Source organism: Ochotona curzoniae, unplaced genomic scaffold, assembly GCF_017591425.1.
Source record: "Ochotona curzoniae isolate NIBS_2020 unplaced genomic scaffold, NIBS_Ocur_1.0 scaffold_1037, whole genome shotgun sequence".
Lineage (NCBI taxonomy): Eukaryota > Metazoa > Chordata > Mammalia > Lagomorpha > Ochotonidae > Ochotona > Ochotona curzoniae.
Window position 1 is genome coordinate 896,373 of NW_024467083.1, and position 21,948 is coordinate 918,320.

Here is a 21,948-nt window from a genome sequence, read left to right on the forward strand (position 1 = left end):
ATATTCCAATTTATTCTTTAACTGAATCTGATTCTACTTCAGCTCCTGCCTCAGTAAATTAGCAAATGTTCTGAACAATACAATTTCAACAATGGTGGCTCAACTTCTCAGGCTGCCGTGGCAGTAAGCATTCTGCCAGGGAGAAGACCAATCATAAATTGGCAATAGCAATTTGGACTGGACATTGCAGATGCTCTGTGTAGATGTCTACGAGAGCTTCACAAAGCTTGTGGAAAAATAGCTTTAGAGTACACATTTGTTTTTGGTATAAACATTTCTTAGTCCCATACAATAAGCAATTACAGTCAGAAAAGGAGAGACATGGTTACTATATTATCCAGGGCTAATCCAGGCCAAAGTAGGTGCTTTGAATTCCATCTGGGTCTTTGACATGGATACAGGATCCCAAAGACTTGGTCTGTACTCCACTGCTTTCCCACGCACATTAGCAAGAAGTTGGACCAGAAGTGGAGCAACTGAGACTCAAATTGACCTCCATATTGGATGCCAGCATTGTAGGCAGCAACTTGATTCACAGTACCATAATGCTGACCCTGATAAAACAGATAGTTATGACCTTTTCAAAAGCCTTCTTATATGCATGGATTTGAAATATTTGTGTAAATAAATTTGTATTTAATCCGATTTTCCAGAAAATTTTGGGAGTTCTGTTGCATATACACACTTGCATACACATGCATATGTGTGTGTGTGTGTGTGCATTTCATATTTTGATTTATGCAGAATACACTATCTATATATATATACAAGTGCAAAGCAGCTTATACAAATGCATGTTTATTTCACATGAGGAGGAGCACACTGATCGTTAGTTCTTTGATGTTCTGCTTTTCTTCTGTGTTTCCTCTCAGGGTAGGCCGATCTCTGAGACAGGCTGGGAGATGAGTCATTGGGACAGACCCTGGAGAGCCTTCAAGAGACAGAGCCTGGGCAGCTTCCTCTGCTCCTCGGCCCAGCAAGAGGCAACAGGCAGAGTGCTGAGGTACCCAGCATTCAAAGTACCCAGTGCCTGGAGTGTAGCATGATGCTTAACAAACATTTGTTGAACAAATAAATAAATGAAACAGTGAAATGAACCATATGACTTTTCTGTCTTTCTGATCCTGACATCAAATCACTGAGCTGATTCTGCTGGGCATCTATCCTTTCTTCCTGCTTGGTCATATAGAGGAAGAGAGGTACTTTTTACTTCTCCCCTTCTTGCAATTTGAGGTTTTTTTTTTTTTTAATTAATCTACTAGGTCTGATGAAGATCTAGTAGAAACTGTGCTAGAACAAATGAGTGTGAACTGTGCTTTGTTACCCAGGGAAGCCAAGTGAAGCCTGCTCTGGGCTTTTCTTGCTCTTCAAAGACAAGGATATTTTGATCCTCCGGGTACAAAGAGGCCACCCCTCACGTGAAAATCTCATGACCTACTTCAGAGGGAGGAGAGAGACTCCTTCCTATACCTGTCAGTTTTCAAATTCCTTCAGCTGAAAATATTTAATATGCCAACAACAGTCATATTGAAGGCAGCATATCCTGGATATTATCTGCCCCACATTTTGTTTATTTGGCTTAACTCCACTTTTGCCCATCCAACGTGTAAAGCTTCTTTGGCATGCAATGCCAAGGATTAGAACCATGTGGGAAAGAAGTGACCTTTTCTTGATGAAGAAAATTCCCATCAGAGAGAGAGAGAGAGCATGTGTTTATTCCTGTGCTTTCTAATGACCTGAAAACACATCTGTACCAATTGCTTAGATTGAGTAAGGGACAACTAACTAAACAGCTGTCAAACTAGTGGGTAACTCTGAATTGGAAACAAAAGAAAACCGGGTTCAAATCCAACTCTCCCATTTGTTCGCTGTTGTAATTACACTAAATCTTGGTGTCCTCACTTGTAAAATTTGAATAGCAGTATCTGACCCCAGGCTCTGAAGAAGATGCCAGGTGACAGTGTGTTCAGAAGTGCCTATTTTGCCCATATTATGTTTGTGACATGCATTTATTTCCATTCCTGTCACAAACTCCAATGTCTTTCATTTCAAGCAACATCTCTTTTCTTCTGGGAGAAAATAGAAAATTCAAATATGACTTCGGACGTGGTCGGAAGGAGAAGGATAACTCAGAGGGAAGCAGAAAAGATATCCAGAGATGAAAACAAAATCTAACATTCCCAGGTAACTTCCTTCAGCCATCCGGTGACCTTCCTGTTGGACTGGGGCATGCTCCCTGGATGCCCCAAGAAGTCTACATTTGGCCAACCTGGCTGACAGTGACGCTGTGGGGAGCTTTGCAACCCCCTATAAACATAGGCAATTAAGCCCCTAAAAGCTCTTAGGCTTATTGCCTAGTAAACTCACCATGAATAGCAACCTTAATAAACGTTATAAATCTCACCTCTGAGCCAACAGGAAATTCAAACTTTTGCATGTGTGGGGGCCCAAGTGCTGCTGAAACAAAAGGGAGGTGTGTGGACAAGGAGAACATTGTGCTCGGTGCTCTGGGCCTGGGAAAGGCCCTTCATTGTATTTCGTGAGGCTGGTCCCTAGTCACCTCACTCCTCCTTTACTTTACCTGCCTTAACCCTTTCCTGTCCCACCTACCCATGCACATCTCCCACAGATTGAAATAATTGCTGTCAAGATGGAATGTGACCAGACAATGGGCAAGTCACTTTTTTCTGTCAATGTTTTAATCAGAAACAATCTTAGAACCATAAGTAAACTCAAAAACTAAAATGAATTCTGAGCTATAAAAAGGGAAAAGGAATATCAAAGAGCAACCACTGGATATTTTGATCCACGCCCTCGCAAAAGGGTGTTAGTTTTAATAAACAGTCACAATTTGGGGCTATTATGAAGTATGAGGCACACCCCTGGCCATGTTTCCAATTTCCTCTCCTGCCTTTACTGCTGTTATATTAAGGCCTGTGGTGAGGTAAAAAGTTTATTAAAAAAGGTGAAAAGAACAGTATTCCAGATTAGATTATTCTACCTGTGCTGGATGCTCAGCAGCCAATCAGAGGTCTTCTCTAGGGGTTAGAGATAGTCCTCCTACCTCTGAGGTGGCAGGAGTGGGAGGTGGCAGCCTGCGGTGGCCACATGAATGTAGATGAGGTCATTTTAATTACTGACTAACTGAATATGGAATACATTTCCCAGTCACAGACAGGGGCAAAGAATGCATGTGGAGCCTCCTCCACAACCGAATGAGATAATTGCAATGGGATTGAAAAGCATCTCAGGAGCATGAGTGCTGAGGACACAGCCTTGGAGCAGTGCCCCCAGTAGACACCGTTTACCTCAGAGGGGTGAAGCTGGGGGAGTATTTGAGGTAGTTTCTTAAAGAAACAAAGATTTCTTTCTCTTGGAAGACCTGATTCACACAGAAGATTGCTGGAACCAAATGGGAAAAAATACTCAGCCATTGGGAATTACCTAGAACACACCCAGCAGCATTCCTTTACAGCAATGCCATCTCTTTTCATTCTCCGAGGGATGTCTTTAGAACAGTAGTTTTTCTCACAACGACTCCTCAGAGACTTCCAAGTCCTTTCTTTGTTCCTGACTGTCTCTACGGTGGATACCTCTGGAAGATCTCTGTAGATATTAAATGAATTGTCTCTAAACTCCAGCGTCAGCCCTGTCTCTTTATAGGTCTTCCATTCCAATACGGCAAACTGAGATAACATTTACGGTGAATTTTAGATTAATAAAAGTGGTTTGGATTAATAACAGCAAAATTGGCACTTGCAAACCAATATGGTAAATAAATGGGAGTTTTGTTGAATAGCCACATCTATACAGCAGTAAATGATGTTATAATATTCTCATGAAGAGTTCATTTAAGGAACATGGACCTTTAAATACATAATGGACATACTTGTCTGGGATGCTCCCAAATCCAGATACATTCAGGCTTCCTCGTGTGAACACTCTGTAGGCCAGTGAAACCCTGCAGGAGTATGAAATGCACAACAAACACAAGCTACAAGTATGACTTTAAATCTTCCAGTGATCATATTAGAAGCATAAAAAGACACAGCTGAAACGAATTTTGATTCCATGTTGTTTAACTCAATGCATCCAAAGTGTTATTATTTTAATATATAACCGGTATAAACATGTTGTAATGAGATATTGTCTTGTTTTATTTTGATACAAAGCCTTGGAAATGGATTTTGTCTGTGCACTTTCATCAGAGTTCAATTCAAATTAGTGACAACGCAAGTGCTCCCACCCCACTGTGGTTCCCCTAGCAGTCACAGCAGCCTGTATTCTCAAGTTCTCTAACTGTTGAAGAAGCGTGTCTGATTCAGTTTGTCTCCTTATTAGCTTTGCTGTACGTCAACACTGCCATTTCCCTACCAACTGTATCTGCTTTCAAACCTGCCATGTGCCATAGGGTCTGAGGAAACCCAGGCATCCATCATTTAACAACACACCCTTGTGGTCTCCACTGAGATGAACATGATACTTCCAGTGTTTACTCTGACAATGTAAAGTCTTCATTCTTTTAAGATGTGTGTTTTCTTCATGTATGTTCCTGGGAGTGTCAAAGTGTACACACACAACATCATGCAGAAGAGGAACTTCTCCCATAGAGAAGTCCCAGTATTGGGGGTTTATTGAGGCATAGCACCAATTTCCATCTCTTGCCATAGTCATGTTTCTTGAGGGCAGAGGGATCTCCCATGCTGCATTTACCCGTCTTTCTGCTACTTGTCCAATCTGACAGGTTGTCATGACAAGTCAGTAAATTAGCCCCCTCTTCACCTTGACATAATCAAGAGCACTGTGGGGAGCTTTAAAGTAGAAACTTTAAAATATATATGAAACTCCCCAAACAAAAGTTTCTTCCTTTCTCCCCCTCCCTCCTCATCTCAATCACAAAAACAGAGAGAAATTATCCATAATTGTTTCCCTAGGAAAGACGTCAGAGCACGTCTCTAAAGCAATGTTGACAATCCTACTCAATGTAAACAAATGTGTCCTCCAACTGTTGAGAAGTATCTCAGAGGATCACAGAATGAACTAGGAGGTGGTGACAAGACAGTGAACAAATATGATTTGCGGCAAGTACTTCTCAAATTTTTATTCTCAGAAAAAAAAATCCAAAATTATTTTAGAGTTCTAAAGCATTCTGACATATTATTAAATTTATATTTTATTCTGCTAAGAAGTCTTCTAACGTGGGCCTTTGTATTTCTTAAAATACTTGCTTTCAGGAAAGACCTCAGAATATGAACTGTTTGTGAAGGAAAGTTCAGCTGATGAAACAGCCAAGCATGAGTAAAACAGAGATTAAACACTTAGATTTAGTGGAAAAACTAGTCATAGATTCTTAATTGCTCCTATTTTTAATGATTTTATCCAAGATCATCTTTTATTTGTTAAGCAAGTGCTATTAGTTACAACTGAATAAATATTAGGTTGGTTTTTATTAAAGAGGAAAACATAAGATAGAAGGCTTAACTTTGACTGCATTTTTCCTCCCTCTTTCTTACTTTTGTCTGAGTACATGCCACTATAACCAGTACACGCATAGCAACAGTCACCTGATATCAGCTACCTGGATTTGTAGGCACTATACTAACTAGAAAAAAGAGAAGAACAGAGAAAAGAAATGAAACAGGAGGACAGAGAAGCAGAGTTTGTAGGGAGTAGGGGAGAGGAGAGGAGAGGAGAGGAGAGGAGAGGAGAGGAGAGGAGAGGAGAGGAGAGGAGGCGAGAAGGAGAGGAGAGGGGAGGGCAGAGGAAGGAAAGAAAGGGGAGGGGAGGGAATAGGAAAGGAGGAGAGGGAAAAAGAAGGGGAGGGGGAGAAGAGAAGGTGGAAGGGAAGGGGAGGGCAGAAGAGGGGAGGAACTAGAGGAGAGGAGAAAAGAGAGAAAGAGAAGAGAAGAGAAGAGAAGAGAAGAGAAGAGAAGAGAAGAGAAGAGAAGAGAAGAGAAGAGAAGGGAAGAGAAGAGAAGAGAAGGGAAGAGAAGAGAAAAAAACATAGTGTTACAAACCCCAACCCATAAAGCAAAGGTTGATGCCACAAAGCACATTCTCCAACCTTCCCCCTGCCAAGATTCCTACCACATTCTGAGCTGGATAAATATTGTTGTATCCAGATAATAGATCCTTGTTCAGACACAGATTCCAAGGGCTTTTCAAGTGAGCAGAGAACTCAAAGCTCTGCTTGAGCTTGAGCAGTACAGATTTTGTGCTGTTTGGTGCTATTGGCTTGTCCATAATGGCTAGTCTGTGCCACTGCAAATGTTCTGAAGCACTCTGAAGACAGTGAATTGTAAAATATAGTTAGGCATATCTCTTTTTAAAAAAGATTAGAGGGGAGAAAAAGGAGAGAAAGAGAGAGGAAGGAAGGAAGGAAGGAAGGAAGGAAGGAAGGAAGGAAGGGAGGGAGGGTGGGAGGGAGGAAGGAAGGAAGGAAGGGAGAGAGGGAGGGAGGGAGGAAGAAAGAAAGATTTTACCACGGAAGTATTTGAAGCAGAACTAAAAGCACTTTTCATGGTGGCTGCGCCTGCCGGCATGAATGTGGTTTGGACAGTGAGGTCAGGTGAGTTGAGCTAGGTTTCAGCTCCCATTGATGTATACGAGAGCTGAATGGGAAGCAGGACAGACTGGGCAGTCTGCCACACATACTGGCAAGCATAGGAACCAAGGGTTCGGAGCGGTCTTGGTGGGGGTTACTGGGTGTTGCTCTAACTAGGCTGTAAGTCACTGGTGTACATGAGGGTTGAGCGTGTGGTGGGCAGGTTGGGCTGGGCCACAGCAACCAATGGTTTACGTAAGAGACAGGGTTGGAGCTAGAGCTGACCCAGCAATTACGACTACCAGTGTGTGTGTGTGTGTGTGCGTGTATGTGTGGTGTGTGTGTGTGTGTGTGTGTGTGTGTGTGTGTTGACTGACATAGGTGACAGACTGAGCCAGACCTTGTATTGGCAAGCATAAACAAGAGTCATGTCTGGGATCACCTCCCCATATTTCTATAGGGATTTCTCTAATTGAACTACTGGACTCAGAACTCCAACCATGGGGAGAACTGTAAAAACCGTTATCAGAGTGTGTAGTGCATGTGTCAGAACTGAGCTTCCTAAGTGGCTAAGATGTGGCAGTGGATGGCATGCCCAGAAGTACATGGAAGCCCATTGTGGCCTACAGAGGACATCTGCTGCCATACCAGAGGAAGGAGAGCAGAACATATCACTAAATTACCCCCAGACAAGTGTAGACTGCAAATATCTGGGCCAATGATGACTCTGGAGTAGACTGTGACAGCAAATGGATGGACCTTGGAAAAATTTCCTCATTCTTGGATCAGTGAGCTTGACAGCATTTAAGAAATATCAAAATCACTTGAGCAGAATCCTTGGAGTAGGCCCCACATTGGAGACCCTGAGATGACATTGAGTGGCCATTCCCCATTCCTGGGGACAGGGACAAGGGGACAGGCTGAGTGTAGCTTCTCCCCTAATTTCTCCCCTTCCCCCAGACACAGGAGGAAGAAAGTGAGAATTTGGAAACAGTGGTCTCACCTACACTCCCCTAGTCCTTGACCTTTCCCACCATGTTCAACTATGTAAACATCATCAAAAATATAAAAAATTAAATAAGAAAATGCCCATCCAATAAGCGAAAGAAGTCATTCTAGGAAAGTTACATACTGTATGATTCCAATTAAACAACCTCTTCTTGGAGGGAAGCTGTAGAACTGATGAAAAGATAAGTGATTCCAAGGGATGGGCTGGAGATAAAGAGGCCAAACACAGAAGAGGTGTAGGGGAATGCAAGTGCATGACATTACTGTATGATGGGGATACAGCATACATGCCCTGCCCTCTAGATATGTGCTTTTATATAACACATGTTATATTGTGGGGATGGAGAACCCAGGCTTGGCTCAGCGAGACCACCAGCTAGACTTAGCCCAGATTCTTGCCTTCTGCCTTAAAGAATACAACCGGGGTAAATACATTGCAGCGAACAGAAGAGCACCATTGTTTTGAAAGGGAGAGAGGTAAAATATGTTCAGTTGTGAGTGTGAGAAACTTAGGCAGAGAAGGCACACACACACACACACACACACACACACACACACACACACACACACACACATGCCAGGCTGGAGTCTTCCTTTTATAGGGCAGGGTAATTTTACATAAGAAAACTAAAATCAAGGTTTAGCAAGATTTAGTGATTCATGCAAGAGAAAACATTGAATTCAGTCATATTGTAGCTGGAAATTGTAGAGAAAGGAAAGAAAATTATACCATGCAAGGAAAAGCTGGTGTCACTTGGGTTTTCCCTTGTGAGGAAAACATCCATTACTTTCCTACTGCAAAGAAAGTAAATTCTTTCTTCACAACTACCAAATGGCTAGGTGGTTAGGAATGCTTAGATGCTGCCTTTCAGCTGCGCAGGGAAAAAATGGTGCCACAAATACTGTTAGGGTTCGATTTTTCATTTCTGTGAGAAGAGAATGAACAGTACCTGGTGTCATAGAAATTTCAATAGATAAGTCCCAAAGAAAGAATGGACAATTAATAAATAAGCAAATGAGTCCTTAGAAAGAAAGCTCTATACAGAAGAGGTGTGTTGTAGTTTACATATCTACTGCTTTTCAGTAAATGTATAGCGGGCCTTGTTTCAGTAATTCCCAATTTGTGTCAACTTGTACCTGAATTATCAAGAGCCATTTACTAAATCGGTAATGCTCTGAACCACACACTTACATCGAGAAGCGGGGTGTTATTTGGGGAGGATCTTGTTAAGAGTCTAATATTCTTCCTACTTTGGGGAAGACTTCTGACCCCCTTTTGTGTAAACCTTGGTTTATGCATGTGTCTTGTTTTCATAGCTGGAGTCATTGGTCCCAAGAAAAAGGGTAGGCACCCTCCGCAAAGAACAATAGGCGGCAGCTCTGAATGCTCCGCGGCCCTCCAGTCATCCTGACAAGTGATTAAAAGCAGAGGGGGCTAAACCTCGAGAACTCTTGCTCTCAGCTGCTCCGCTTGAACCCTGGGAGACTTGGTTTGCCATCAATTCCGCACCAAGTGAGGCTGTATTTTTCAGCTGAGAGGCAGTCAGGGGGACAGAGACAAACACCTTAGTATGTCAACCTTGAAGTACCACCTGGAGGGCGAGGGCCTTTCACAGTTTAATAGTGGACAGAATGTCATGGTGATGATCTGGGTCAGGTGGTGACTGAAGCAGTCACGGATCCTGAAACAACAGATGTCGCGGTGACAGCTGTAATATCCAAGACTTATTTTTCTCCTTCAGTAGCAGAATCAAATGCTGGTAACAGATCTGATCCTACAGAGAAAGTGCCGCCTTTCATATATTACTTTGCTTACTTTGGCTACACAATATTCACTGCTCACCCTGTGTGTGTAAAATTTCAAGCAGTTCATTCTTTCCTTAAGAGACAAAAGAATGCTCTGGGTGGGTCAAGAAGGTCTTTAATAGCTAAATTAAAAGAAAATCTACCTTGGCATTCTGATCACCACACTCTCTTTGGTTCCCATTGAGAAAAGAAATTTGACTTTTATAAAAGCTAGCAAATAGCAAAGGAAAACAGCCACTTTCTCTATCAGTAGCATGGAGTCCAGAAGATCATGATTTTAAATTCGCCACAGTCCATCCTACAAATTCCGTTTATCTAAAAAGTGCATAGAGTAGCACAGAACAATGGGAAGATCAAATTGTGTCTAGTGTAATCTCTAGCATAGAAGGCACTCAGTAAATTTTAAGCACATGAATAATGGATGCTCCAGAGTTGTTTCTGATGCCTTGTGTGACTGGATGGTTGCCTTATCTGTTGATGACTTGCTTCCTTCTTCTCATAATCTTGAATACCATACTACTGATCTCTCTGTCTGCACCTTGTTAATTAACCCTGTTCTAAATTACATGATCCATTGGGGCTTTTAATTTGGTATTTTTAAAATGTATGGGGTACAACAGAAGTGAACTAAATATCTCAAGTTAAAAAAATTTAGAGAAACAAGATAAACCAACATCCCTTGAAATTCAATTTTCAAGTCCCTTCCCTGTCAGGAAAAAGAGCAGTGTGTTCTACAGCATGGTTGGGACACAGTGACTACTCTCTGTTGAATGTCCTTGTATTCCTTCCTAAGGCCTTATTTTCTGGCAGATCCCCAAGAACCCTCTGGAACTTGCTATCACATTGTTATCCCTAAACTTCTGGGGTAGATAAACATCAAATTTCTCTTTCTGCCACAATCTTGCCTATATTAATAAACTCAATCAATAGTCAATGGCTTTGTCAATCCCAATTTAGGCTAACCTTTGAGATTACACTTGAAGTTTCCTGATAGTCTTGTCTTCCCTTTGGTAGGAGTGAGAGAAAAATAGGAGATAACATGACCTCATGATCTGATAGTTATTCTAATGAAAAATTGAGCATCTACTGCTTTCTGGGAGCTGCGGACATAGACAACTAGAAAACCCAGTAGGCATCCCTAAAAGACTTAGAAATGTGCATAGAAATGTAAATGGCAACTTAAGGTAGCTCAGGAAAATAGCCCTGGTGATGTAACTGGTACAATATTTGTTGGAGGGAGCCATGAATATAGTGGAATGTGACATTAAAACACAACATCTCGAGGAAAGAGGAGGAAAATGAGTAAGCTGAGACCAACTCCTAAAGAAACAAAAGCATGAAATGCCAAAAAGGGTTAATTCTCTTTCAAATCCCAGTATACCCCTCAAATCCAGAGAACTGATTTTTTATATTCATATCTAGATATTCTAAACCAAGTAGCATGAGGAACTTCACAAGAACAAGTTCATATGATTGACAGCATAGAAACTTTCAAATAATGTTGGAAAAATTCCCAAACTTCTGGGAGTCTCTGACACCAGCCCCTCCTACCTACCTGTGGGTGGCCCAATCTCAATACATGCACCATTAGAAGTGGATGTGGCAGGTCACAGCCTAAATGAGTCCTAGGAATATACCCAGGCATGCAGTGCTAAGAAGACAGAAGGAGAAGGAAAAAAAAGTGATCCTCAGTGGGATGCAACCCAATTTTCAGCCTCCAGAGCATAGAAAAACCCCACTATTCATTAAGGGAGCTCCCACCAGCTATTTTCTCAGGCAGCTTGTACTCACATTAATGAATGAAAGAGAGAATTTTAATGTGTACCTCTGAGAGAAATCAGACCCCCCAAAAGTTCATTCCCCAGATCCCTCTGGGCTTTTTTTTTCCCTTGTTTCCCTTCTCCTATGCATAGTAATAAGGTTGCATGTTTTGTCAAGGCAGAGCTGGATAGCCAGGCTGTGTGTTCTTAGACTCAGCACCTTCTTCAAGTCCCCTACACTGGCTCAGCTCAAGGGGTAAAGGGACTAAAGAGAGTCCGGTCTCCCAGTGGGGTAAGAGACTCCCAGCCCCACTTGGAAGCTCCCAATCACACCTTTGGAGTAAATCTCCAAACACAACCCAACCTTGGCAGCTGTTTCCGATGTTTGATTCTAGTTTCTCTAGCCCCCATCCTCCCCCACCACACACACACACACACACACAAAAGAATAAATTTATGCCAGACTTTATAGAAAGGCTTAGCACAGAAAGCCGGAGGTCAGGATGTCAATCTTATTTGCCCTGAAATATCCATGAACTTGTAGAAATTCATATTTGTTTATGTTATAAATGCACTAAATGAGCTAATTATAGTGATCATAACTCACAATGTAAAACAAACACAGTTAGAAATTTCAAAGACTTTCAATATCTTTTCTTTAATCATTCACCCAGGCTCAAAATATGCATTTTTAGATTAAAGCATTAATGTTGCTAATTATATTCTCAGAACTAACAATTATTTCTTTACCCTTTTACTACCTTCTTCTGGCAACAAAAATGTCAGTCCTGATTTAATTTTTTGTTATTATAGGATTAAAAGAAGTTTCTAAAAATGCAATTAAATTTGCCCTATAGCTAGAGTAACTTCCCTATCAGCATCTGAAACCTCTTCCCTAAAACAACACCATTTAAAGAAAAAAAGGTTCAGACTTTCTAGACTTTCATGATGCATTCCTTCGGTGATTATCTCCAACAACAACTCGACCGTTTTAATGAAACTCCTTGCACACCACGACTTGGCGAAAGGTGAACATATTAGATTAATAAAGAAAATGAGTGCTAAATTGGCTGTTGGAGTGTGAAGCCCTGCCCGTGTCAAGGTTGGGTTCTTCACCTTTGGGAGCCTAGTTCAACTTCAGCCTGAGGCCCTAAGTGAAAAGTTCAGTAGTCTTGAGTATGCCCCCACTTAATATATCACAAAATCAATTATTTTATGGTGGTACACTTGGTAACCTATGCTCAGACAGAATCAAGTTTTGTTCCCACTGGGGATTCACCAATTATCTATTCAGTGAATTATTTTCAGTTAAAGCAGAAACACCTGCTGTCAGCAGAGGGAGTGTCTGCCTAATACGGGTATCATTCTGAGCCTGACATGTTATTGCATTTGTCACGTGCAGGATGGCACTGCAAGACTTGGGATGGATTTATCACATTACTGAGATGCTTGATGGGACATTGGAGCATGATTCAGTGCCCAAAGTTAGAGCTAAAATGCTGCAGCAAAGTGATCCAAAATGAAGCCTCAGAAAAATTGGGAAGGGGGCAATCAAGTGTGCAGATGCTGCAACTCATCTGTCTTGCCTTCTTTCCAATAAGTCAGCACAAATAAAAATTGTGATAATTCAGCACAATTTCCTTTTACTGGCTATTGACCTGGGCCAAATTCAAAGTAAGAACCAAAAGAGGGCTCCACGGACTTTGATTCTAAGATTGTAGCAAAGGTCAGGCTGAGACAAGCAGGCTTTATCAGGACCGCCTATCCCTAAACCAGCCACACAAGGAGGACTTTAATTATTTCTCTTTTTCTTTCTAGGAGTACTCAACTTCAAAACACAGATGACACTTGCTTTCCTCCTTTGCAAAATGAACATCTGAAACCTAAAGCAAAGAACAAACATGATAAACAATGTATACAAACTCACTTTAATTTCAAAATTGCAAAGCTTGCACTTACAAAGATCAGGTCACACAGAGTACAAGTTCGAAAGCACATAGAAAAAGAAGGGAACATTAGAGAGGTCTCAGTAGCATGACACTAAGATACTGCTGTGTATTTTTCTATGATTATGCTCTTAACAGCTGTCAACCGAAAGTACCAATAAAGCATCTCTGCAGAAAACTATCGGTTCCTAATTTTTTAGTACAGTTTCTAGAATCTGTGTTTTTGGATTCAAACCTCAAATTGATCCAATTACCACTTGCTTATTGAGCTATTGACTCCTTGGTTCCCACTCCTCACATAGTAAATAGTTTTGCTCCTTATTTTGGTGGTGGTGGTGCTAACTTATGACATCATTATCGTATTGTTGTTTCGTTATTAACACAGAATAGGGTGTGTAAATATTGAATGATGCTTGGGACTGAATCAAAAATTTTTTGGTTGAGAAAGTAAGAGAAACTGGTGGAGACTCAGGTTTAACCTAAAAGCCAATAAAACAGTTGAATTGGAATAGATATCAATCTTTCCGAAAAGAATACCAAGTCAACCCTCAATTATCTTGGCTAATAGAAGCGAAAAGAATAACCCCAAACAACAGTGGGCCCAACAAGCTGGTATTTTTTTTTCATTGTACTCCCTTGAACGCATATATATATATATATATATATATATATATATATATATATATACACACAACCTGTCAGATTCTGTTCTTGGTCAAGGTGGCTGGCAGGTGCCTGAAACTTGGCTGGCTTTCTGACATAAAATGTTACCTTCCTAGTGAATCACTTGTTACTCATCAGCCTTGACCATGGAAGCACTTCAGTAGTGTGCAAATCACCACTACGTGCAGTCTCAAACTCATTCTCAACTCCAAATACCATCTCTTCCCTAGCTCCTTGTAAGGACAGAAGATTTAGTCTAAAATAAGTTCTATTTTTAAATGACTCACTAGATCCCACTAACATAGACTACATGGAGATATGTGAATTTCCTCCTACAAATATAATTCCTCTGGGTCTGGCTTCCCCCTCCCCAATCTTTGATTTGTAACTCCAGCCTTCCTTCACTCTGCCCATATCCTCTAGCGCTGCTATCATTTCTTGATTCTCTCAGCTTTGGTTAACACCATCAACACAAAGTAACTATTTCTCAGAGAAAGAGACAAGTCCTGCCATGACTTGGTCAAGTAGAAGAGGCAAATAAATGCTAATGGGACTCTAAAGAGAAAGCACAGGACAAAATCAAGCTGTGTCAGTTTGTTTTCCTGAAGTTAAGGCAGTGTGCAAGTTCGAGTGGAACTGCACATAGTTCCAAATGCAGTCTTTGCAGTTGACCACCACAAATGTTTGCCTCTTTTTTCTCCTCCTTGGAAATTTAGAGTAGATAGGTGGACTGCAATAGTTTGATAGAAATCCATTCATTACACAATTATAATTATTCAACAACATTTTCTTAATTGATGCTTTCTACAAATATTTGTTCTAGCAGATACTGTCCTCAATCCTATGAGAGAAAGAAGCCAATATATGAGCAGCAGTATCCAGCCCAGTGATTCTTACCTGTTTGCAGGTTTTCCCTTGGAGGTTGGCTGGCAAAGTTCATAGAAAATTTTGATTGTTACAATTGATGTGTGATAAGATAATTAGCAGATATGGCCATACATTAGCATAGGAGGACATAAGCTCTTCTAAGCATGCCACAATGCATAAGATGGGCACCTGCAATGGAGGATTGTCTGGGCCCAAATGGTATGATAGTGAGATTGACAAAAACTGAATTCTAAGACATCACAAGCTACATTTTTATAGGAGACAAAGGAAAACAAGAGAAAGAGTATAACGTACTCACATCCTATAGTGCCATGTCATGTGGGAAGGGCTGCAGAAAAAACAAGCATTTGAGTATACCATAACATCAGAATGGGATTTTTGAGAGATGGAGAATTAATTTCTAGTAAAGGGGAGAAAAAGTATGCTTTGAAAAACATGTTGAGGCCTGGAGCTCTCCATTAGTGAAGGAAACGAATGGAATCATTTGAAGAATAGGATGGGATACGGAAAGGAGAAGAAGGAGATCAAATCTCAAGGCCTTGAATATCAGGCTAGAGAATTTGCTTTATCATTCTCAGAAACTATCCATTAAAATACCAAATTGGTAGATGTCAAATAAGCCAAGAATGTTAGACCCTGACAAGCGTGCTCTTCTGCTATATCATAATCACTTACATTTCAAATTGGAAATGTATTATTAGCATCTTTTGATCAAATGGCCTTGTTTGATTGATAAGCATGCTGTAGCCCAGGGATGTCATGGAGTTGACCACACTCACAGAGCCAGTTGTGCAAAAGCACAGTTGTTTTAAACATTACTCTACATGAGCTTTAGGAGGTGTGACCTATTGCATTCATGTTTAATGCCCTGATCTGCATTGATTTTCTCCCATAGCCCAGGAGCCTCTGTAGGCAAAAATAAATAAATAAGCGGAGGAATTCTTAGTGACAAGAAGGTTGGGGGTTTCTCACATGTATGTAAATTCCATATTTTTTTTCCCATAGGCACATGGTAACAGTCTGCTCCATGAAAATAAAACTAAGACTGAGCTTAGTCCTGATCTGATCCTCAGTGTTTATGTAACCTTGGGCTGAGCGTAACTTTTCTGTGCTTTGTAGGAGGGTCAATATAAGAAAATTAGAATATACATATATATATACATATATGTGTGTATACATATGTATTGCACATCTGTACATGCACATATACTATGTAAATACATTTATATATATACATACACACATACGCACACTACTTACAGCAGCTGCTGGTACCTAGTAAGTACTATTCAAACGTGGACTATTACAATTTTTCTTAAACGAAGTTTGTGGCATTGTTTGAAATTCATCCTGATTTTCCCTGATGTTCAGCTGACCCCAGGGTTTTGTCTGAAGCCACCCTTTTACTTGCTGTCCAGACAATAACCTTCTCCCCACAAGATTCCTAAAATATCTGAGAGAACACTAATGGTCACACCATACCCTCTGGTATGTGTATCCCCAGCCAGGATGTCCACAGTCACCAAGACCAATGAGTTTATTTCCCAAACCTAATGTGACTCATATACATACTCACAGTTAAGCAACGTATGAATTGGGGCATATTAGGCATTTGTTAATGAATGAGTGCATTATGCCTCCTGGTCTTGCTTCTTGGCTCTTGGATAAAATTATACCATCAATGTGGTTATCCTATTCTGGAAAGATTCGTTCGTGTTCATTAATGTCTCTTTTGAATGAAAATGAAGAGACAAAATTTTGTTTTTAAAAAATACAGTGTTCACTAAACTGAATCTTTTAAAGTAAGGACTACATATTGGATGGCGGACTAATCAAAGACAGTTTCTTTGACCAAAAGTTTGGAAAATATTGGAGTCCAATGTATGCCTTTTATTTATTTCTCTTATTTTTGATATTTGATTAAATGTATCTATGAAATAATAAAACAATGAAAGTCTCCCCTCACCACTCCCCCCCCCCCCCGCCAAGAAAAAAGCATGGAGGTGAATGGGAATGCTACGTGTGGCCGGTGCATAATACATGGGAGATGTAATCTTCCATGTGCAAACTTAACGTGCCAGTTGCTTTTTATTTAGAGAAAGATAGGGGGTGGAGGGATGCATTAGAGAGAAAGTCCACAGCATAATTAGGAAACAATCAACACGTTTTTCTTGCTGTCCTAATTTTTTCTTCACTTTAAAATGCTCCATTGAGTTTAATTAAACTTGCCCTAGGCTTATAAGCCTAGCAAACTGGGGAACTTTTTTTTTTTTTTAATTCGCTTTCCTGTCAGAAAGGTTTTCTTCAAGCTGGCCCAGTACTGCTGAACTTCAAGGTTTCAGGGGATGTTAAAACAACCGCAACCAAATTAATGTAGATTATCTTTATTTTTGTCTATTGATTTGAGCAGAGGGGACGGGAGGCTGCCAAATAAAAGACTTCTACAAGGTTATTAAAGATGCTTGATTTGGGAAGCAGAGAGGGGAAGATGCGATTATGAGAGGGAAAGAGAGGGATAAGGGGGCATGCCATTGATGAATAATTACTGTTATTTCAGTGGACTGCTATTAGCAATGTCATTTCTTCCCTAGTTTTGGATGTCAGCATCTTAATTGCCATGTCCCCATTCCATGGGGCCCCTGAAGGACTGTCAGCTATTTGAGTCTGCCCTCTGCCATTCCCACTCTCCTTTGTGATGGCATCCATGGGCAGGGATCATCACAGAGGCACATAAGCTCCCTGTTGCTCTCACTCTCCCTCACCTTCCCCTTCCTCCATCCTTACTTGCAAATGTAGATCTTTCTAAAAGAAGCAAGTAATCAGAACCTTAAAATGAGTCATTTTAGTTTCAGGCCATGTAGAACTTGTCCACAGACCATTCTAAGAAAGTCTCCTAGATCTCAGTTTTTATCAAATCCAAGATGCTCAATTTCAGCTTGAATGCTTGAGTGACTTTTTCAAGATTTGTGTTCACGAGGGCCCGGCGAGGTGGCACAGTGGTTAAGGTCCTCACCTTGCATGCCCGGGATCCCATATGGGCGCCGGTTCTATCCCGGCAGCCCCGCTTCCCTTCCAGCTCCCTGCCTGTGGCCTGGGAAAGCAGTCAAGGACGGCCCAAAGCTTTGGGACCCTGCACCCGCATGGGAGACCCGGAAGAGGCTCCTGGCTTTAGATTGGCATAGTATCGGCCGTTGCGCTCACTTGGGGAGTGAATCATCGGACGGAAGATCTTCCTCTCTGTCTCTCCTCTCTGTATATCTGCCTTTTCAATAATAAAAATAAATCTTAAAAAAAAAAGATTTGTGTTCATGAGATTGTGCTAGATCATACTAAGGTAACAAGCAACTTCAGTCTCAAAGGCCCACAGCTACGTAAGCTTACCTGTTGCTTATGATAAATATTGGCGGTAGGATGCCTGAAGCTCTGCTTTACAGCCTATTCATTGCTGGTCAAAGGTAGAGCATCTGCTTGGGAAACAGCTATGCTTGTAACAGAAAAATTCCGTGTTGTCTACTAAACCCGGTAATTGGAACTAGTGTATGTTTTAGCTGCTTACTATCAATCGGTCCATGTAAGCCAAGTGTCAGGGGGCCCGGAAACAGTTCTCATCAAGGGAGATATCTTAAATGAACAGACCAAAATAGAGAGGCAGTAAATGCTTTGAAAAATATAACCTAAACGCCAATTCTACCAACAGTTAACTGAAACTTAGCAAAAAGTATTTAGCTTCTCCAAGCTTCACTCTCTACATCTTTCTGACAGTCTTATTAATATTCAGTCCCCAATTTTCCCAACCACATGGAAAACTATATAACCTGGATCCATGCTAGGTGGATCAGGTCATGTGTCAAATCTTGGCCCTTAGATGATAAGGGACAATAAACGTTGCTTCCAGAATTAGTCTTGTGAGTTTGTCCACAACCTATCTCTCCGACCTGTGAAAATTGTCCCAATTTCAGTTGGTATAATCTCTGTATTAACTCCCTCTACTAACCCAACATGAAAAATATAGCAAAAGAAAAAGGTAACATTTTTATGCTGAACTAGCAGTTTTAAAGCTAAATTGTTCCTACAACATAGCTTAGATATCCTTGATTAGCACACAAATTGGTGGCCCTATTGTAATCCTTATGTGTCTATTACTAAAGCCCTTCTTGATTGACATACCTGCAGTGGCTTCTGTTTTCCGCACTGATCTCCAGCCCCATCACAAAATGATCAGCAGATATTTTCTACATAAAGTAAAGCCTGATAGCGAGACTAATGGGTAGAGTAAATGAAGTAAAAGGCAAGTGACAATTCGGATAATGTTTAAAGCATGAACGAAAACTCAGAAGAAAGAAAAAGCACTTTGGGAATCTATGTATGTTCAATCCCCTTTGTGGAAGTTATAGAAAAATGATGTTTCTGAATTAAATACAAAGTGTTGTACCCTTTTAAAGTAATTAGGAAAGAAGGTTTGCATCTCATGTTAAGGCAAATGAAGCTGCATCATATAAAGACAATGAAGAAAAATATCACTGATGAATACCAACGTGGAAAAGAAAATATTCACACCTGAGCTTTAGGAAAAAAACCTTTATTTACTACGTAAAGAATAACTTGAATGGATGAGTTTGTGGATGAAATGAATATTAGGCACCATTTGCAAGGAAATTACAGTGGAGAAATGTAATGGATGCCTCTAACTAGAGCAGTAATAATGGCGATCAGTCTAAGGAACAAATTTGTTCTGGATATTCAATTAGGAACTCTTGGTTAAAGAAAAAGGGGAGGCTGGGAGAATTTATTCAGGTTTCTAAAGTTAGTGGTTAGGTAGTGGAGAATTCTCAATCCGAGGGGGAAATTATTGGAGAAACAGGGTTAGTAATTCATTCAGTTTTGTACTTATGTTGTTGAAGCATTAAGGACATATCCAGATAGACATATCTGCAATTATGTATCTAGGTTTAAAAACTATGCATCAAAGAGTTCTGGAATGAAAATCTGTAGAATCATAATCCTAAAAGTGGGAACCAGAATGATGGAAGAGAGTCACACACAGAAAAGTTTGAAAGAGTGCATCCTGGGGAATACCAAAATTAGAAATAGAATTCACAGATTGACCCAAAGGGAGCGAAAAGAATCAAAGAGAACAGAACAGGCAAAGCGTTTAAATGCAGAGGTTGCTTGAATGATGATATGGAAAATCGCCATCTCATTTGACAATAAGGAAGACTGAAGTGGAATTTAGGAGTACAGTGAAATATAATCTGCATATTTTTAAGAGAATGATAACAAATGGGTGTTGCACAATGGCATATAATGCTAATTTTCAGCCTGCAAGTGCCAACATATTCACTCCAGTTCTTGTCCCGGCTTATCCACTTTTGATCCAAGTCCATACTAAAAGCACAGAGAATGGTCCAAGTCCTTGGGCCCCTGAGCCCAAATGGGAGACACAGTATAAACTCATGGAAGAAAATTCTAAACATGTTTCTAAGCTATAGGGAAGGAATTAGAAAAAAAAAAAAGAAAAGGGATGGGTGGTTTTTGTGGTACAGTGGGTTAAGCTGCCACTTGGGATGCCCACAACCCACATAGGAATGCTAGTTTCAGTTCTAGCCATTCTATCTCCTTTTGAAGTGCCTGGGCAAACAGCACATGCTGGCCAAGACCTTAGGTCCTTGCTACCCAGTAAGGAAATTTAGATGGAGTTCCAGATTCTGCCTTTGACCTGTCCCACCACGGACTGTTGTGGGCATATAGATAATAAACAATTAGATGAAAGATTTTTCTTCTCTCTCTATCTCTCTCTATCTCTGTCTCTATCTTTCTCTTTCCTTTTTGCCTTGCCTTTTAAATAAGGAATAAAAATGTTTTTAAAAGGGAAAAGGCAGAAAATCCTTATGACAATAGTGAGGAGTGAAAGATTAAGTCCTTAGAGACAAATGAAGAAGTGGAGTGAAGAATGAAAGTATGCATTTTACTTAGGTTTAAAAAAAAAATACCTTGTCAGTGATTGCAACCACCAGCTGATCAGGGCGATGGACTGTGCCGGGCCCTGTACTTGCTAGCACATACAAGAATCTGGTTTGAGAATATCTCAGACAAAGTTTCTTTGGAGATCTCCCCAATCAAAATGCTGGACTCAGAACCCTAACCAAGGAAAGACAGAAGACGGAACAGGTCAATCAACCATCTCAGCTACATGTTGGCAGCGAAATACAGGGCAATGGAGACTCTATGATGGACTATGTCAATCAGTGGATTTTTCAAAGACTTCATAGTGCTTGGAGTGGAAAGATTGGCAGCAATTCATAACTGCTGAACTATCAAAACCAATTGAGCAAGAACCTAGGAGCATACCCTATATCCGGGACCTGGGGAGGGTGGAAAATTGGGTGGGCCTTCTCCCTTAATACCCACCCCCTTTAAACATGAAGGAAACAATATGGAAAATACTAGTCTTATCCACTTTCCTATAGCCCTTGAGCCTTTTTTACCTTAATTAACTATGTAAAAATTGTCAAAATGTAATAAAATAATAATAATAAATACATTTTTGAAAAATACCTTGTCTTAAAAAAGAGACGGATGAGTCAATTTACAGTTGGAGAAAATTTGCTGATAGGATTTGGGAAGGAGAGGTGACAAGTTAGGATTGGTAACAGACTGAAGACACAGAGGACTTAAGGATTTTAAGTTTTCCAATAGTTTGAAGGACAAGTACCTAGAGAGTGATTTAACACGGTTAGAAAGCAGAAAGGAAGGTATGATAATAACAATGCTACAGCATCATTGAGCTCAAGGCTGTTGAAGTAATACAAACCATTCTGGGTGATCGTATCTTCAGAGAGCAGCTGCAGCACTGGGAGAATGGAGTGAAATGCAGACAAAAGTCTTTAGAGGTGAAAAGGTGAAGAAACCAAGGAGCCAGGAGCTCAGAATTTTGCATGGATTCCTGATGTTTTGAACTTGGAGTGGGAAGGACAATGAGGACTGTCTCAAAATACCCAGTGATCAAGAGCAAGGGGTGGTGAACTGATAAAAAAAAAAAATAGCAGTGATTATTATATCAGAGCGAGTTTTCTTTGAGAATAAAGGAATTCTGTTGGAGAAGTCATACTGGATCCATTTCCAGTTGAAACCAGGAGTATCTCAGGCTAGATGATGAAACATTCAGTCACATTAGAAGGTGAAGAAGAAGTGAATTTTTACAAAATGACCAAATTTCAACTAAGAAAGAAGAGAACAATATATACACATATATGTAAATATATGTAAATGCGTATATACACATATGCACACACACATACACTAATGTCAAGGATACAGAGAGAACATTACTCAC